Here is a 20,099-nt window from a genome sequence, read left to right as displayed (position 1 = left end):
CTCCCCCCATCAGGCCCTGGTGTGTGATGTTCCCCTCCCTGTGTCCATGTGTTCTCATTGTTGAACTCCCACTTATGAATGAGAACATGCAGTATTTGGTTTTCTGTTCTTGTGTCAGTTTGCTGAGAATTATGGTTTCCAGCTTCATTCATGTCCCTGCAAAGATCATGAACTTATCTTTTTTATGGCTTCATAGTATTCCATGGTGTATATGTGACACATTTTCTTTATCCAGTCTATTATTGATAGGCATTTGGGTTGGTTCCAAGTCTTTGCTATTGTGAACAGTGCCACAATAAACATAAATGTGCATGTGCCTTTATAATAGAATGATTTATAATCCTTAGGGTATATACCCAGTAATGGCATTGTTGGGTCAAATGGTATTTCTAGATCCTTGAGGAATCACCACATCATCTTTCACAATGGTTAAACTAATTTACACTCGCACCAACAGTGTAAAAGCATTCCTGATTCCCCACATCCTCTCCAGCATCTCTTGTCTCCAGATTTTTGAATGATCACCATTCTAAATGGTATGAGGTGGTATCTCAATATGGTTTTGATCTGCATTTCTGTAATGACCAGTGATGATGAGCTTTTCTTTCATATGTTTGTTGGCTGCATAAATGTCCTCTTTTGGAAAGTGTTTGTTCATACCCTTTGCCCACCTTTTGATGGGATTGTTATTTTCTTGTAAATTTGTTTAAGTTCTTTGTAGATCCTGAATATTAGCCCTTTGTCAGATGGGTAGGTTGCAAAATTTTTTTCCCATTCTATTGGTTGCTGGTTGACTCTAATGATAGTTATTTTTTAAAATATATTTTATTGCGTTTTAGGTTTTGGGGTACATGTGAAGAACATGCAGGATTGTTGCATAGGTACATACATGGCAATGTGGTTTGTTGCCTTCTTCCCCATCACCTATATCTGGCATCTCTCCCCATGTTATTCCCTCCCAAACCCCCCACCATCCACTGTCCCTCCCCTAGTTCCCCACTACAGACCTCAGTGTGTGATGCTCCCCTCCCTGTGTCCATGTGTTCTCATTGTTCAACACCCGCCTATGAATGAGAACATGCGGTGTTTGATTTTCTGTTCTTGTGTCAGTTTGCTGAGAATGATGGCTTCCAGATTCATCCATGTCCCTACAAAGAGCATGAACTCGTCGTTTTTTATGGAAGCATAGTATTCCATGGTGTATATGTGCCACATTTTCCCTGTCCAGTATCTCATCGATGGGCATTTTGGTGGGTTCCAAGTCTTTGCTATTGTAAACAATGCCACAGTGAACATTTGTGTGCATGTGTCCTTATAATAGAATGATTTATAATCCTTTGGATATATACCCAGTAATGGAATTGCTGGATCAAATGGAATTTGTATTTCTAGGTCCTTAAGGAATCGCCACACTGTCTTCCACAATGGTTGAACTAGTTTACACTCCCACCAACAGTGTAAAAGTGTTCCTATTTCTCCACATTCTCTCCAGCATCTGTTGTCTCCAGATTTTTTAATGATCGCCATTCTAACTGGCGTGAGATGGTATCTCAATGTAGTTTTGATTTGCATTTCTGTAATGACCAGTGATGATGAACATTTTTTCATATGTTTGTTGGCCTCATATGTCTTCTTTTCAAAAGTGTCTGTACATATCCTTCGCCCACTATTGAATGGGGTTGTTTGTTTTTTTCTTGTAAATCTGTTTTAGTTCTTTGTAGATTCTGGATATTAGCCCTTTGTCACATGGGTAGATTGCAAAATTTTTTTCCCATTCTGTTGGTTGCTGTTTCACTCTACTGATTGTTACTTTTGCTGTGCAGAAGCTCTGGCGTTTAATTAGATACCATTTGTCTATGTTGACTTTCATTGCCAATGCTTTTGGTGTTTTAGTCGTGAAGTCCTTGCCTATGCCTATGTCCTGAATGGTTTCGCCTAGGTTTTCTTCTAGGGTTTTTATGGTGTTAGGTCTTATGTTTAAGTCTTTAATCCATCTGGAGTTAATTTTAGTGTAAGGTGTCAGGAAGGGGTCCAGTTTCTGCTTTCTGCACATGGCTAGTCAGTTTTCCCAACACCATTTATTAAACAGGGAATCCTTTCCCCATTGCTTGTTTTTGTCAGGTTTGTCAAAGATCAGATGGCTGTAGATGTGTGGCATTGCCTCCAAGGCCTCTGTTCTGTTCCATTCGTCTATATGTCTGTTTTGGTACCAGTACCATGCTGTTTGATTACTGTAGCCTTGTAGTACAGTTTGAAGTCAGGTAGCGTGGTGCCTCCAGGTTTGTTCTTTTTGCTTAGAATGGGCTTGGCTATGCAGGCTCTCTTTTGGTTCCATATGAAGTTTAAGGTGGCTTTTTCCAGATCTGTGAAGAATGTCACTGGTAGCTTGAAGGGGATAGCATTGAATCTATAAATTACTTTGGGCAGTATGGCCATTTTCACAATATTGTTTCTTCCTAACCATGAGCATGGAATGTTTCTCCATCTGTTTGTGTCCTCTCTTATTTCGTTGAGCAGTGGCTTGTAGTTCTCCTTGAAGAGGTCCTTTACATCCTTTGTTAGCTGTATTCCTAGGTATTTTATTCTCTTTGCAGCAATTGAGAATGGCAGTTTGTTCTTGATTTGGCTCTCTTTAAGTCTGTTATTGGTGTATAGGAAAGCCTGTGATTTTTGCACATTGATTTTGTATCCTGAGACTTTGCTGAAGTTGCTTATCAGTTTAAGGAAATTTTGGGCTGAGATGATGGGGTCTTCTAAATATACAATCATGTCATCTGCAAATAGAAACAATTTGACTTCCTTCTTTCCTAACTGAATGCACTTTATTTCTTTTTCTTGCCTGATTGCTCTGGCTAGAACTTCCAGTTCTATATTGAATAGGAGTGGTGAGAGAGAGCATCCTTCTCTAGTGCCATATTTCAAAGGAAATGCTTCCAGTTCTTGCCCATTCAGTATGATATTGGCTTTGGGTTGTCATAAATAGTTTTTATTATTTTGATATATGTTCAGTCAATACCTAGTTTATTGAGAGTTTTTAGCATAAAGGGCTGTTGAATTTTGTCAAAGGCCTTTTATTGCATCTATTTGATTCTTCTCTCTTTTCTTTTTTATTAATCTGGCTAGTGGTCTATTTTGTTGATCTTTTCAAAAAACCAGCTCCTGGATTTATTGATTTTTTTTGAAGGATTTTTTTGTGTCTCTATCTCCTTCAGTTCTGCTCTGATCTTAGTTATTTCTTGTCTTCTGCTAGCTTTTGAGTTTTTTTGATCTTGCTCCTCTAGCTCTTTCAATTTTGACAATCAGGTGCCGATTTTAGATCTCTCCTTGCTTCTCTTGTGGGCATTTATTGCTATGTATTTTCCTCTAGACACTGCTTTAAATATGCCCCAGAGATTCTGGTATGTTGTGTCTTTGTTCTCATTGGTTTCAAATAACATCTTTATTTCTGCCTTCATTTCATTGTTTATCCAGTCAACCTTTCAAGAGCCAGTTGTTCAGTTTCCATGAAGTTGTGCGGTTCTGATTTAGTTTCTCAGATCTGAGTTCTAACTTGATTGCACCGTGGTCTGAGAGATTGTTTATCATTTCTGTTCTTTTGCATTTGCTAAGGACCAATTTACTTCCAATTATTTGGTCAATTTTAGAGTAGGTGTGGTGCTGAGAAGAATGTATATTCTGTGGATTTGCATGGAGAGTTCTGCAAATGTCTATTAGGTTTGCTTGGTCCGGGTCTGAGTTCAAGTCCTGGATATCCTTGTTAATTTTCTGTCTCATTGATCTGTTTAATACTGACAGTGGAGTGTTAAAGTCTCCCACTATCATTGTGTGGGAGTCTGAGTCTCTTTGTAAGTCATTAAGAACTTGATTTATGTATCGAGGTGCTCCTGTATTGGGTGTGTATATATTTAGGATTGTTAGCTCTTTTTGTTGCATTGATCCTTTTACCATTATGTAATGTCCTTCTTTGTCTCTTTGGATCTTTGTTGGTTTAAAGTCTATTTTATCAGAGACTAGGATGGCAACTCTTGCTTTTTTTTTTTTTTTCTGTCAATTTGCTTGGTAAATCTTCCTCCATCCCTTTATTTTGAGCCTATGTGTATCCTACCATGTAAGATGGCTTTCCTGGATACTGCACACCGAAGGGTTTTGACTTTTTATCCAATCTGTCTCTCTTTTTTTTTTTTTTTTATTTTTGCCAGTCTGTGTCTTTTAATTGGGGTATTTAGCCCATTTGCATTTAAGGTTAATATTGTTATGTGTGAATTTGATCCTGCCATTTTGATGCTAGTTGGTGGTTTTGCCCATTAGTTGATGCAGTTTCTTCATTGCGTCGATGCTCTTTACTATTTGGTATGTTTTTGGGGTGGCTGGTACTCGTTGTTCCTTTCTATGTTTAGTGCCTCTTTCAGGAGTTCTTGTAAAGCAGGCCTGGTGGTGATGAAATCTCTGAGCAATTGCTTGTTCATAAAGGATTTTATTTCTCCTTCGCTTATGAAACTTAGTTTGGCTGGATATGAAATTCTAGGTTGAAAGTTCTTTTCTTTAAGGATGTTGAATATTGGCCCCCACTCTCTTCTGGCTTGTAGGGTTTCTGCTGAGAGATCTGCTGTGAGTCTGATGGGCTTCCCTTTGTGGGTAACCGGACCTTTCTCTCTGACTGCCCTTAGCATTTTTTCCTTCATTTCATCCCTGGTGAATCTGATGATTTTGTGCCTTGGGGTTGCTCTTCTTGAGGAATATCTTTGTGGTGTTCTCTGTATTTCCTGTACTTGCATGTTGGCCTGCCTTGCTAGGTTGGGGAAGTTCTCCTGGACAATATCCTGAAGAGTGTTTTCTAGCTTGGATTCATTCTTTCCATCACATTCAGGTACACCTATCAAATGTAGATTAGGTCTTTTCACATAATCCCATATTTCTTGGAGGCTTTGTTTCTTTTTATTTTTTCTCTAGTCTTGCCTTCTCATTTTATTTCATTGAGTTGATCTTTAATCTCTGATATCCTTTCTTCTGCTTGTTCAATTTGGCTATTGAAACTTGTGTATGCTTCACAAAGTTCTCATGTTGTGTTTTTCAGCTCCATCAATTCATTTATATTCCCCTCTAAGCTGTTTATTCTCACTAGCACTTCGTCAAACCTTTTTTTCAAGGTTCTTAGTTTCTTTGCATTGGGTTAGAACATGTTCTTTTAGCTCAGAGAAATTTCTTATTACCCACCTTCTGAAGCCTGTTTCTGTCAATTCATCAGACTCATTCTCCATCCAGCCTTGTTCCCTTGCTGGTGAGGAGTTGTTATCCCTTGGAGGAGGAGAGGCGTTCTGGTTTTGGGTGTTTTCATCCTTTTTATGCTGGTTTCTTCCCATGTTTGTGGATTTATCTCCCTCTGGTCTTTGTAGTTGGTGACTTTTACATGGGGTCTCTGAGTGGATGTCCTGTTTGTTGATGATGAAGTTATTTCTTTCTGTTTCTTAGTTTTCTTTCTAACAGTCAGGCCCTTCTAATGTAGGACTGCTGGAGGTCCACTCCAGACCCTACTTGCCTGGGGATCACCTATAGCAGCTGCAGAACAGTAAGGGTTGCTGGCAGTCTTCTACTTCTATCTTTATCCCAGAAGGATACCTGCCAGATGTCAGTCTGAGCTCTCCTTTAGGAGGTGGCTCTTTGGATATAAAGGGGTTGGGGAGCTGCTTGCAGAGACAGTCTGTCCTTTATAGGATCTCAGGTGCTGAGCTGCGAACTCCATTGTTCTGTTCAGAGCTACTCAGTAGGTGTGTTTAAGTCTGCTGCAGCAGAACTCATAACCGCCTTTTTTTCCCAGGTGCTCTGTCCCAGGAAGGTGGGGCTTTATTTATAAGTTTCTGTCATGCTGCTGCCTTTTTTCAGAGATGCCCTGTCCGGTGAGGAGGTAGCTTGGTCACAGTCTGCCAGCAGAGGTGTTGCTGAACTGCTGTGGGCTCTGCCCAGCTGCTATGTGAACCTCCTTGCAGTTTTGTTTACGGGGTATAGTTAGAACTGCTTCAGTAATGGCGGAGTGTCTCTGTAATGGCAGACTGTCTCTGTAATGGTGGGTTGCCTTGGTAATGACGGGTTGCCTCGGTAATGGCAAACTGCCTCAGTAATGGCAGACTGCCTCTGTAGCGGTGGACTGCCTCAGTGATGACGGATACCCTTCCTACACAGAGGTGGACCATCCTGGGTCCAGCTGTGCTTGCTGTGAAACTCTCAATCCAGAGCGTTTCAGATTGCAGGTCTTTGTGGGGGTGGGACCAGCTGAGCCAGATCCCCTGGCTCCCTGTTTCAGCCCCTTTTTTTTTCAGTTGCATGGGTGACTCTGTCTCCCAGGTGTTCCAGCCACCAGTTGTAAAGGTGCCCAGATTTGTGTGAGATTTTGTGCAGAGACTCACTGCGCTGGATGAAACAGCCATGCTGGGGACTCATGGTGGTTTTCCACCTGGGAATCTCCTGTCCTGGCTCCCCGTTTCAGTCCCCTTTTTTTTCAGTTGCATGGGTGACTGTCTCCCTGGTGTTCCAGTCACCATTTCAAAAGGTGCCTGGAGATGTGTGAGTTTTTGTGTGGAGACTCGCGGCGCCAACTGAAACGGCCACCCTGGGGGTTGGTGGCATTTTTCTGCCCGGAAATCTCCTGGTCTGTGGACAGTAAAAATTTGTTTGGAAATGCAGTAATCACTCACCCTCTGCATTTTCACTGGGAACTGCAATCCAGAGCTGTTCCTATTTGGCCATCTTGGATCCCCTCAATGATAGTTTCTTTTGCTGTGCGGAAGCTCTTAAGTTTAATTAGATCACATATGCCTATTTTGGCTTTTGCTGCCAATGCTTTTGGTGTTTTAGTCATGAAGTCCTTGCCCATACCTATGTCCTGAATGGTAATACCTAGGTTTTCTTCTAGGGCTTTTATGATGTTAGGTTTTTTGTTTTTGTTTTTCTTTTTCAGTGCATTTTTTCAAGATGCTGTTGAAGATGTTAGGTCTTAAATGTTTAAATCTGTAATTCATCTTGAGTTAACTTTTGTATGAGGTGTAAGGAAGGGATCCATTTTTCAGATTTCTGCATATGTCTAGCCAGTTTTCCCAACACCATTTATTAAATAGGGAATCCTTTTCCCATTGCTCGTTTTGTCAGGTTTATCAAAGATCAGATGGTTGTAGATGTGTGGCATTATTTCTAAGGCCTCTGTCTGTTCCATTGGTCTATATCTCTGTTTTGGTACCATTACCATACTGTTTTGATTACTGTAGCCTTGTAGTACAGTTTAAAGCCAGGTACCATGATACTGCCGCTTTTTTTTTTTTTTCTCTGCTTAGGATTGTCTTGGCTATGGGGGCTTTTTTCCCCCCCATAAATTTAAGGTGGTTTTTTTCCAATTCTGTGAAGAAAGTCAGTGGTAGCTTGATGGGGATACCATTGAATCTATAAATTACTTTGGGCAGTATGGCCATTTTCACAATATTGATTCTTCCTAACTATAAGCATGGAATATTGTTCCATCTGTTTGTGTCCTCTCTTATTTCCCTGAGCAGTGGCTGGTAGCTCTCCTTGAAGAGGTCCTTCACATCCCTTGTAAGTTGTGTACCTAAGTATTTAATCCTCTTTGTAGCAATTGTGAATGGGCGTTCACTCATGATTTGGCTGTTTGTCTGTTATTGCTGTATAGGAATGCTTGTGATTTTTGCACATTAATGTTGTATCCTGAGACTTTGATGAAGTTGCTTATCTAAGGAGATTTTGGGTTGAGACAATAGGGTCTTCTAAATATACAGTCATGTCATCTGCAAATGGAGACAAGTTGACTTCCTCTTTTCCTAATTGAATACCCTGTATTTCTTTTTCTTGCCTGATTGCCCTGGCCAGAACTTCCAATACTATATTGAATGGTAGGAGTGAGGGAGGGCATCCTTGTCTTGTGCTGGTTTTCAAAAGGAATGCTTCTGGTTTTTGCCCATTCAATAGGATATTGGATGTGGGTTTATCATAAATAGCTTTTATTATTTTGAGATACATTCTATCAATACCTAGTTTATTGAGAGTTTTTAGAATAAAGGGCTATTGAATTTTGTCAAAGGCCTTCTCTGCATCTATTGAGATAATCTTGTAGTTTTTGCCTTTGGTTCTGTTTATGTGATGGATTATGTTTACTGATTTGCATATGTTAAACCAGACTTGCATTCCAGGGATGAAGCTGACTTGGTCATGATAGATAAGCTTTTTGATGTGCTGCTGGATTTGGTTTGCCAGTATTTTATTGAGGATTTTCACATCAATGTTCATCATGGATATTGGCCTGAAATTTTTTTTTTTTAGTTGTGTCTCTGCCAGTTTTGTGTATCAGGATGATGTTGGTCTCATAAAATGAGTTACGGGGGATTCCCTTTTTTTTGTATTGTTTGGAATAGTTTCAGAAGGAATGGTACCAGCTCCTCTTTTTACCTCTGATAGCATTCGACTGTGAACATATCTGGTCCTCGACTTTTTTTGGTTTACAGGCTATTAATTGCTGCCTCAACTTCAGACCTTGTTATTGGTCTATTCAAGGATTCAACTTCTTCCTGGTTTAGTCTTGGGAGGGTGTAAGTGTCTGGAATTTATCCACTTTTTCTTGATTTTCTGGTTTATTTCTTACTGTAATTTTTAAATTGGGAAAAAAAAAAAGTGGTTCTTTCCTATCTAGATCACCACACCTGAATACTTAAGGTCTCGGTATTCTAACCCACCTTACTGCTTAAGGTGGACTACAATCCACCCCATTCAAAACTCTCCTCTTCTCTCCATCACAGCCATGACCACGCAAGTGGGTCCAAAGACACCGTGTATTCATTCTTATTTCCTTGGTTTCTCATATGTTATTTGTTTGCTTATTAAGTGTTTATTGATTACCTATAATGTGCTGGGCAGTGGGAATACCACAGTCTCAGACACAGGATGTATCTCCTAGGAGTTTACAGCCTAGTCAGGGATGAAGTCGCATAGATAGGTAATTGTAACATAGCACAAAGTGATATGATTAAGGACACAATAGACATCGGAGCATGAGAAACCAATAGGTGGAGTCAAGGAAGGCTTCCTGAAGTAAGGGAACTCTGACTCTGTGCGTGCTGTTACCTTGTTAAATTTGAAAAAAAGGAGATGTACAGTAATGAATAGGATGATAATACATTCTGAGAAATCAGGTGATTTTGTGAGCATCATAGAGTGTACTGGGAAGTCAAGGCTACAGTGAGCCATGATCTCGCCCCTGAACTTCAGCGTGGGCAACAAAGTGAGATCCTGTCTTTTTTTTAAAAAAAGCATGTACTTATACAAGCCTAGGTAGTGTAGCCTACTACATAGCAAGGCTATATACTATAGTGCTTCTAGGCTACCAATCTGTACAGCATGTTACTGTCCTGAATATTATAGGTAATTGTAATACAATGATAAGCAGTTGTGTATCTAAACATAAAATGTACAGTAAAAAAATATATAAACAATGGGAAAAAAATAATATAAGAACCAAACACCTGTGTAGGGAATTTATCATAAATGGAACTTACAGGACTAGAAGTTGCTCTGGTAAGTCTGTGAGGCATGAAAGAATGTGAAGACCTAGAACATTATTGAACATTACGTAGACTTTATAAATACTGTATACTTAGACAATACAAAGTTTATTTTAGAAGTTTTTCTTTCTTCAGTAATAAATCTTAGCTTAATGTAATTTATTTTAAAACATTTTATTTTTAACTTTTTAACTCTTATAACACTTTGCTTAAAACACATTATAATACATACATACCTCTGTGTGTGTGTGTGTGTGTGTGTGTGTGTGTGTGTGTGTGTGTGTGTATTGAGATGGAGTTTTTGCTTTTGTTGCCCAGGGTGGAGTGCAATGGCATGATCTTGGCTCACTGCAACCTCTGCCTCCCAGATTCAAATGATTCTCCTGCCTCAGCCACCGGAGTAGCTGGGATTACAGGAGCCCACCACCATACCTAATTTTTTTGTATTTTTAATAGAGATGGGGTTTCACCATGTTGACCATGCTGGTCTTGAACTCCTGGCCTCAGGTGATCCACCTTCACTGGCCTCCCAAAGTGCTGGGATGAACCACCACACCACCCCTGGCCATTTTTTTAGTATTTCATATATTTATTTTTTTTATTTTTCTATTACTGTTTAAACTTTTTTGTTAAAACAAAGACATGGACACAAACAAAGACACAACATGCACACTAGCCTAGGCCTACACAAGGTCAGGATCATCAATATCACTGTCTTTCACCTCCACATCTTGTCCCGCTAGAAGGTCTTCAAGGACAGTAACACACGTGGAGCTGTCATCTCCTCTGACAACAATGCCTTCTAGAATACCTCTTGAAGGACCTGCCTCAGGCTGTTTTACAGTTAACTTTTTTAAAAGTAAGTAGAAGGCATGTACTCTAAAATAATGAAAAAAAGCATAGTAAATACGTAAACAGTAACATAGTCATTTATATCATTATCCAGTATTATGTACTGTACAAAATTACACATGCTATACTTTTATATGACCTGCAGCACAGTAGGTTTGTTTAAACCAGCATCACCACAAACATGGATAATGTGCTGTACTGTGACATGATGACAGTTATGATGTCACTAGGTGTTAGGTATATTTCAGCTCCATTATAACATTACAGGACTACCGCGGCACATGTTTTATACAGAAACAGTGTTAGGCTGTGCATGCTTGTATTACATTTGTAATCACCATCAAGTGTCAGGCAATAGCGGGTGGTAGCTTTCCAAGAGCAGAGTCAGCAGTGAGCAGTTGGTGGTTGTCATATTGCAGGTCACCAGCCACGCATAGGTTTCCTGTCTGGGAACCCTAGCTAAGGATCATCCTTCCTATGATAGAGTCCTATGCTGCTATAATCCAAGCACATCAGACTAAAATGATCATAGTTTTCTTAAAATCTGAAAGAAAGGACGATTTAAGATGAGGGATCAGCATGTACAAGTTGCTTGGTCTGTAGGATTTTTTTTTTTTTTCCTTTTGTTTTGGAGGCTGGAGGTGAGTTCTGGAAATTAAATAGTAAGTTAAAAATGGGAGATATAAAAAGGTCAATGTGTATGTATGGTCCACCTGAGGCAGGCCTAAGATTGCATGAAAAAATTGCACTGAAAAAAAGTTACTGTAGTTAATTGCTACTGTATGTTACTGTAGTTAAAAGATTGCACTGAAAAAATTGTTACTGCAGTTATTTGAAGGTCACTGGAATCTTAGAAGAAGGGCTCTGGATTCACTTTCTCACACTGTGGCCTTGTTAGTAGAAATTCATAACAAGACCTACCAGGTGCAGTGGCTCATGCTGATAATCCCAGCACTCTGGGAGGCCAGTGCAGGTGGATCACTTGAGGTCAGGAGTTTGAGACCAGCCTGGCCAACATGGTGAAACCCCATCTCTACTGAAAATACAAAAATTAGTCAGGTGTGGTGGCTAAGGTGTGTAGTCCCAGCCACTCAGGATGCTGAGGCAGGAGAATTTCTTGAACCCGGGAGGCAGAGGTTGCCGTGAGCCAAGATCATGCCACTGCACTCCACGGAGCAAGACTCCATCTCAAAAACAAAACAAAAAAACCAACAAAACCTAACAGTATTTACATTACCATCATGTAATTTAGTTTTGCATGTGTTATCCCATTTAATCATCGCAACATACTCATGAGGTAGGTACGATTATTACTCCCATTTTGTAGATAAATAAACTGATGCTTTATTAGGTTACATGTCTGAGGGCATTTTCCTCATCCTTAAAATGGTAATGAGGAGTTATTCTTGTGAAAAGTAAACAGGGAAAACATACGCATAGTACCTAACAGAGCAAATGATTTACACTTGCTGGTTCCTCTCCCTGAGATTATGCCAATGGACCACTTTAGAAAGGAACCCAGTCTCTTAATGGTCTCTTTCAGTTACTTAAGTAACCAATATCCTTTGGCTAAAGTTCCATTTGGAAAAACCCCATGGAACTCATATCTTTAATAAATTTAAAATTCTGGTTCCAGCTAACACAAACACCTTGATAATCAAATGGTAATTTATACATTTGATAAATAAATAATGCTAGACTAGCAATGACGATGCAGTCTACTCTTCAAAAGCTGTTGGCTTGACATCCAGTGTATGTCTGGCACTGTCTCAACAGTGCAAGGTTTGGGCTAGAGATCTGGCAAGAATCTCCAGGGATATCAACATCTTTAGCCTAGTGTCTGTGTTGGGGAGTGTCAAAAGATACCATGCATAGACTAGCAAGATAATCAGATAAACACTGAAGAAGAAAGAAAATAGCTCCAAACTAGATTCTGATCAACAACGTATTTTTAACAATTAGAATAATGGCTTAAATCTAGCTCTTTGCCCTCATCTATTCATTAGTTATACTAGTAAAGCAACTACTATCTCTTTGAAGATATCTATGAAATGGAGCATACATGCAAATTCAAATCTGTGACCATTTATCAATAATCATTCTCTGACACAGACTGTTCTTGAATCAAAAAGCCTATCTGGGAAGATTAAATTTGGGTGAACTCTGGTCTTCTAAATTTGTATCTAACATAGTGAGAAGACAGTAGTAGTGCAGTGGATCCAAAAGAATCTAAACAGGCCAGTTGTGGTGGCTCCTGCCTGTAATCTCAGGACTTTGGGAGATCGAGGCAGGAGGATGGCATGAGCCCAGTAGTTTGAGACCAGCCTGGGCCATGTGGTGAAAACCTGTCTCTACAAAAAATATAAAAAAATACCCAGGCATAGTGGTGTGCACCTGTAGTCCAAGCTACTCGGGAGGCTGAGGTGGAAGGATGACTTGAGCCCATGTGGACGGTGCTGCAGTGATCTCTGCAATCCAGCCTGGGTGACAAAATATGATTTTAAGCATCATATTTACTTCTACTTTTTTCTTTTTCTTTTTTCATATCCCCAGAGGTGGTCAGGAATACTTCTACTTTTTAATAATTATTTTTACTTTTTTAGAGATAGGGTCTCTGTCACCCAGACTAGTGTGCATGATTGTAGTTCACTGTAGCCTTGAAATCCTGGACTCAAGCAATCTTCCTGCCTTGGCCTCCCAAAGTGCTGGGATTACAGGTGGAGGCCACCACGCCTGGCCTTTACTTTTACTTATGATTGGCTTTAGTAAAGAAATATTGTCATGAGCTGCATAACAATGTATCAGTCAGTGATGGACCGCATATGGATGGTGGTTCCCATAAGATTATATTGCTGTATTTTTTCTATGCCTTTTCTATATTTAGATACACAAATGCTTACCATTGTGTTGCAATTGCCTACAGTGTTCAAGACAGACATGTGCTATACAGGTTTGTAGCCTAGGAGCAATAGGCTCTACCTTATAGCCTGAGTACGTACCATCTAGGTTTGCATAAAGGCACTCTATGATGTTCACACAATGAAATCTCTTAAGGACACGTTTCTCAGAATGTATTCCTGTTATTAGGGATCACATGGCTGTAAAGATATTAAATTCCTTGGGCATATACTGCTATTTGTTTTAAACAAATAGTTCTATCATGGCACTAATAACTGTTTTCATAATTTTGAACTCTAAAGTCCCTTGCAAGGGCCCTGGTCTCTCTGGCTATAGAATATATTTTCCTGGCATATTCTTTACTTTTGTTTATATGCTGTGGGAAATGTTAAATGTCTAAATCTAAGCCATAAAATAGCATGTGATCAGTTGTACTCTCAGATACAGATGTTAGGGAAATAAGCAACTAGGCCTGTCTACAAAAGTATTATGCAGACTGCTTAATGTTTTAATCACCTACCAAGCTGATCTCAGGATTATATCCAAGAATAAGAGAATTTTTGGTTTTTAATATTATTTTTAAAAGATTAAGAATTAATTTCACTAATTTCAGGTTTACAGTACAGGTAACAAATTATTTTTGCTTAAAAATGGAAGTGCATCCTATATACCAGGCATTGTATCAGTGAAACAAATTGAGGACATTGTTCCTCGCCTCTGAGAATCTTACCAACAAGTGGGAACTGTAAGAACAAATACATTACAGTAAGATGTGCTATAAAAAATGTTAGAAGATGTTAAAGTAATGTGGGCAATTTTGTAAACCTATTTGTTCCCTCATATTGCAAAAATGAGAAGACTGTGTCTCCAGCATTTTTATTGGCACAATTTTAAATAAAATGGTTGAAACTTTTTAAAAAATGATAGAGATGTTAGGTGAAATATTCTCATGTATGGGCCTTTGTCCAAGCTCTCGCTTTGTATTAGGGGGATATGTACTGCAGGATACTCTTCTACAGATTCTACTCATTATTTCCTGTAGAATCTCAGCATTTTGGATCAGATGTTTCTTTATTGTGAAGGACTGTTTTATGCATTATAGAATATTTAGCACCATCCCTGGCCTTGTCTTTGAGATGCCAATAGCACTCTCCCAAGTTTTAACAACAGAAAATGTCTCGAGCTATAGCCAAGTACCCCTCTGGGGGTGGGGGAACGTGGCAAACTTGCCTCCCCTTGATGGAGAACCACTGCTCTATGAGGTGTAGTTGCTAATCTGATTACCAACAATCTGACCTTCATGGTGACAATCTTGCCTCTATTAGAACACATTTCACTGGTGGGGCAGTCACTGTGTTAGAGAGCTCTTGACTTCTCTTTTGCTGTTCTGAAGCCTCTTAAGTCACAGAGGCTGATAATATAAATGCCGAAAAGCACTGGGTTTAACCTAACCAGGATCTAAACCCAGCTTCAGCACTTATTAGCTGTATAACCTGGTTAAATTCCTCCCTTTCTCTAAGCCTTGGCTTCTGAAACTGTAAAATGGGAATAATAATAGTACTCATCTGTGGCAGCTGCAGCTCATACCATACTCAGTATCTGTACCACCCTTCTTCCATAGTAAACCCTTCGATTTTGTTTGGGTGACAATGTGCCCAGGTTAGAGTAGCCAGACTTAGAAATAAAAATATACGCGGTACAGTTAAATTGTATTTTAAATAAACTATGAATAATTTTTTAGTAAAAGTGTATCTCATTTACTAAAGATTTATTATTTATTTGAAATTTAAATTTAACTAGGTATTATGTATCTTATCTGATGACTCTAGCTCAGTTAAAAATACTTCCCTCCCCCTACTCCCTTTGCAGCCAGAAAAGGACCCATCACCTGGGTCTGGCCGATGAGATATAAGTATTCTGGGGACACTAATTGTTTTCCTGATACACTCAGGTCAAACTTGGCTTTTGCTTTTTGCTCTCCTCCTTTTTCCTGCCTGGAGTGTGAGTGTGGTACCCAGGGCTGGAGGAGGTCTTTCCAGCATGAGAGGAGAGCAGAGAGCTCACAGGAGACTGGGTTGCTAACGACTTCCCTGCTGAGCAGTTGTAACTTCTCTTTTCAATAGAAACCTGTATGGTTAGTCACTGTTGTTTGGGTTTTCTGCCACCCGCCTGTGCTGAATATTCTGCTTGCCCCTCCAGATCCAGTTCTGCCTGTGCCCTTTTGCTACATTGCAAGGGAAAGCTGCCTTGAAGCACATCAAAGGGCCATTGCTCTCTGCTTTCCAGAGGGGTTTGGTCGATGGGAGGAACTAGCAGGAAATGGGAGAGAGGTTGGAGAATAGATCCCTCTAGCTCCCTCATTCTCAGCTGTGGGATAGTAGCTGTATTCCTCTACCCAAAGCCACACCTTTGGCCAGATGGCCCTCTGCTATAGCTACAGCTCTTTCCCTGGGCTCCACAGATCTGCCTCCTGCCCTCCGGTCTAGAGGGGTAAGAACCTCTCCATGCCCTAACACCTATGTCATCTAAACAGTTCCCATTATCCCTGACCCCGACTCTACCTTGAAGGTAACACCCATTTCCCAGGGTGATTCTGATTCTTATGCCACCCACACAATTTTTAACTGATGAACTTCCTCATAGGGGTTTTGGGATTACCAAGTAAGATGATGACATCAAGGTTAGCACTGTGCCTTGTACCTACTGTGTAGTAAACTCTCAAGAAGTGTACTATTATTTGTAAGGAGTTGTGGTAAAATCAGTAAGCTAATTCAAGGCCTCTCTTAGGGCCTGCCCTGCCTTGCTCATTCCTTCCCTCTCCTTTGACTGTTCTCTTCTCTTCCCCATCTCTTCTTCCCCACTTCTCTTTCCTTAACCCCCATCCAACAGACAGATCCCAAATGCTCATGTTCCAGAATGCAGATTCTGTGAGAGAAAGAAGGAGGACTCCCACTTTGTCCTTGAGCCTGAGCCAGATCCAAGGCTTTGCCATAGGGTGCAGTGGTCTCACCTAACAGTGAATAAACTTGCACTTTGCCTTTGGTTTTTGCTGTTGATCTCTGTGTATATGAATATAGGTTTCATCTCAAACACTGACTTGATTGATTATGGCTGCCTACCATGAGGCTCTGTTAAGGATTCTAAGGTTGCTCCTGGACATAGGGAGAGTATTATGATTGATTATTAATGTCTGCCATGAGCATGATGTAAGAGAGTGGTAATAGAAGTGCCAGGTATTTATCATTCCTGATCTGAAACATGAGCCCCAGCCAGTGGTAGTAGTTGTAATTTTCTGCTAGGTCATGCTCTGACATGGCCTTGGCTGGGTATTCAGATGGCTTGGTAGCAGCTGGGTAGTTCCACTGCTTATTTATATTACCTAATGACAAGAACTAATTTTGCACTAATTAAAATTATATTTTAATTTAAATAACCAACTAATAAATTATATACATGTATTTGGCTTCTCAAGAGAAGTGTGACTTTTTTACGTACAATCTAATGCCAAGAAAGATGGAAAATCTATTAGAATAAATGCAAGGGATAGATTTACTTTAAATAAAATATTTGGGTAATTGTTTTTTACATGAAGCTCTGGAATGCTATCTCTTCATTTTTGAAACATACAATTTGGAAGAAAGATCACAGTCATAGAAAACATATATGCCATTACATATAAATAGCCTCAAAAATTATTTTAGTAAAAACTACAGTAGAATATCTTCTCCCAAATTACTCCCTACCCTAACATACAAATTCTGTGTCCCCATAGCCTTACCTCTTTCCTTGAGCCTCTCACTTTTATTCCTCTGGTTGCTGGGTGTTTGTTATTATAAAGGCAACATCTGACCCTTTATAATCCCCAGATTGCATTTCAGTGGATTGCGTCGGACAGAGACAGATAAATATTTTTTTTTCAATTTTAGAAGGCTCCATCATACCTAGAAGTATTTTTTAAAGGGTGGCCAGTTTCTGTTACATGGAAACGTTTGCTGAGCAAAGTCAGGGAATGTTTGGCAACCGAAGACAATAAGCGATGATTAAATCGATCGCTTAGTGATGTTTATCAGGAAAAAAGCAACAACAGCAGAAATCAGTGGTGTGAAATTTGTTTTGAAGCACTTAGCATGATGCATTTTCATTAATTTAAAAATAGAACCCAGGTAGTATGTTAAATACTTAAGGAATGATGTTTGTCACAGGAAGAGGGAGACAGTGACTTTAAAGAAAAAGATGACGGTGAAGTGGCCACAAATAAATCTCTCATTCTAATTCTCTCAACAGTTTTGTGATTGTTTCTCCTTTCGAGTGGGCTAAATGTCTGACTTTTAGAAGAAAAGAGGTGTTTTCAAATATGAAATTCTGAAGATAGTAGGAACTGTGTTGCTAAAAAGTGTTTAGGGCCCAGTGAAATGGTTTGCTGAGAAATGAAATATGAACCAGTGAAACTGATTAGGTATGAAATAATCCTGCATATTTGCTATGCCTTAAAACTGGAGGAAAAAGAATGGACTCTAACTCATTTCTGATCATGTGTGGCATTTTCTCACCTCTAATACCATGATTTTTATTTATAATAACAAGAGCTCACAAGGTGAATTAATTGTGGCTTGCAGTTTGAAGACCAGCTACAGTATGATTGGCTGTTTTGGACTAAGATTGGTTATTATGGACTCAAGTTGTTTAAAAGATGTCATACAACCTCCAGCAGCCTCGATATGTAAACTGACACTCTGGTTGCGTTCCAGGCTGCATACAATTGTAAGGTGATGAGATCGGTGTCCTGATGCAGTAGGAGGTGAAATCCCCTTCTGTATGCTCTGTTGCTCAGAAGAAACAGAAAAGCCACTGTCTTCAGGGCAGAGAAGGGGACACATGAGTTGTGGCTTGTGTGTTCCTATTGACCTTGTAAATTTATCAAATTATTTTTACTACTCATATCTTCCATTTCTTCCTAAGTGATTAATTCACTTAACCAAAATATTTGATTACTTTCTGTGTACACTGAACAGTGTGAATAAATAAAGAACAGGTATAGCCTTTGTCCTTACAAAGTTTTCTGATGCTTGAGACGTTGACAAATCTTTCGTCAAAAGAATGCTAAAAATAACCAAGTCAACTTTAGATCATTTTACTAATAGTTGTCTTTCATCTATTAGAATGTCATCTTTCTTCCTTTTTATATAACGTAGAAAAGGAAAAAATGTCAACTGAGGACATTACCACTCAGAAAACTAACTACTGGCATATCCCCTGCTGGCTTAGTCTGTTTTGTGCTGTTACAAAAGAATACTTGAGACTGGATAACTTATAAATAGAAATTTATTTGGCTCATGGTTCTGAGGGCTTGGAAGTCCAATCTTGAGAGGCTATATCTGGTGAGGACCTCCTTATTGCATTATAACATGGCAGAAGGCATCACATGGCAAGAGAAATCAAGAAAGAGCTGAGCTCACTTTGATAACAAACCTACTCTCAAGATGACAAATTCATTCCCATAATAACAACATGAACCCATTCATGAGAGCAGAGCCCTCATGACCCAGTCGCCTCTCAAAGGTGCCATTGCTCAACACTGTTATGTGGGGAATTAAGTTTCCAACACATGAACTTTACAGGACACATGCAGATCATAGCACCTATACAGCCTTTACTAAAAATCACTGTCTTCAATCTTCAGTAAGGAGATAATTAGCATTCACAATACGGTAACAGTTAATCTCAAGTGCAAAGTTGGGCACACACAGAAATCATCAAACAGGTAAGAAAACTAACACTTTAAAAGAGAGACAAAATCATGAAATAGAAGAACTAACACATGAGGAAATCTAGTTAACAAGAGAAGTCCTTTTATCTAAGAAATAGTACAGTATGACATGTGTTTTAATAAAGGTAGCATAGGTTATTGAGAGTCTAAAGAGAAAATACCTAACACAGGGAAAGAACACAAAAGTCTTCTTAGAGGAGGTGCTAAAAGCTGCCTTTTGAAATTTAGATTGGGGTCAGCCAGAAAAATATGGCACCAATGATATTCTAGTAGAAATGTATAAACAAGGGAGGGTAAGACAGATAACCTTATAAGAAATATAAAGAGGTCAGGAGTTCTGACCCTGAAATAGTCTAAATTAATAATCATACCTTGCATTTGGATAGTTCTTCACAATTTTATAAGTGCTTTCACAGACACTCTCAGTGGTTCCAACAGCAACCTGTTGGATATATACATTTAACAACACTTAACAGAAGGGAAGCTCCATTTGGAGAGGGTGAGTAATTTGCTTGTGGAATCACATAAGAGACAGGCTTTAGGCTTCTGGTGGCCAACTAAGTGGTTTGTCTACTACTTTATGGCTGCCTCCACTTTGCATTTATTGGCAGAATACAAAGTGCCATGTATTATGGCAGCTAAGCAAGTACAGTACAGAAAGAGAAGGAGATGGAGAAGGCAACTCTTGGGATCCTCTAAAGAAAATGTGACTTGTGGCCAGCCACAGTGACTCACACCTGTAATCCCAGCACTTTGGGAAGCCGAGACCAGTGGATCACTTGAGACGAGGAGTTCGGGACCAGCCTGGCCAAAATGGTGAGAATCCCGTGTCTACTAAAAATACAAAATTAGCCGGGCGTGGTGGTGCATGCCTGTAGTCCCAGCTAATCAGAAGGCTGAGACATAAGAATCACTTGAACCCAAGAGGTGGAGGTTGCAGTGAACCAAAATCGCGCCACTGCACTCCAATCTGGGTGACAGACTGAGAGTTCATCTGAAAGAGAGAGAGAGAATGTGACTTTTATCTT

General features: G+C 39.6%; 1 long non-coding RNA gene across 1 annotated transcript; it reads right to left on the bottom strand.

The window, feature by feature from the left end:
- Positions 1-10,409: 10,409 nt before the first annotated feature.
- On the bottom strand, positions 10,410-17,276 carry LOC116546573. The gene is made up of 3 exons (XR_004266770.1): positions 17,083-17,276; positions 13,976-14,047; positions 10,410-10,433 (listed from the first exon to the last, which is right to left on the bottom strand). It is a non-coding gene; the product is annotated as an uncharacterized LOC116546573 (long non-coding RNA).
- Between the last annotated feature and the right edge of the window lie 2,823 nt (positions 17,277-20,099).

Source organism: Sapajus apella, unplaced genomic scaffold, assembly GCF_009761245.1.
Source record: "Sapajus apella isolate SASKATOON/1434 unplaced genomic scaffold, GSC_monkey_1.0 scaffold1075, whole genome shotgun sequence".
Classification (NCBI taxonomy): Eukaryota; Metazoa; Chordata; class Mammalia; order Primates; family Cebidae; genus Sapajus; species Sapajus apella.
Note: the sequence above shows the minus strand (reverse complement) of the source record. Positions and strands in the feature narration are given on the sequence as shown.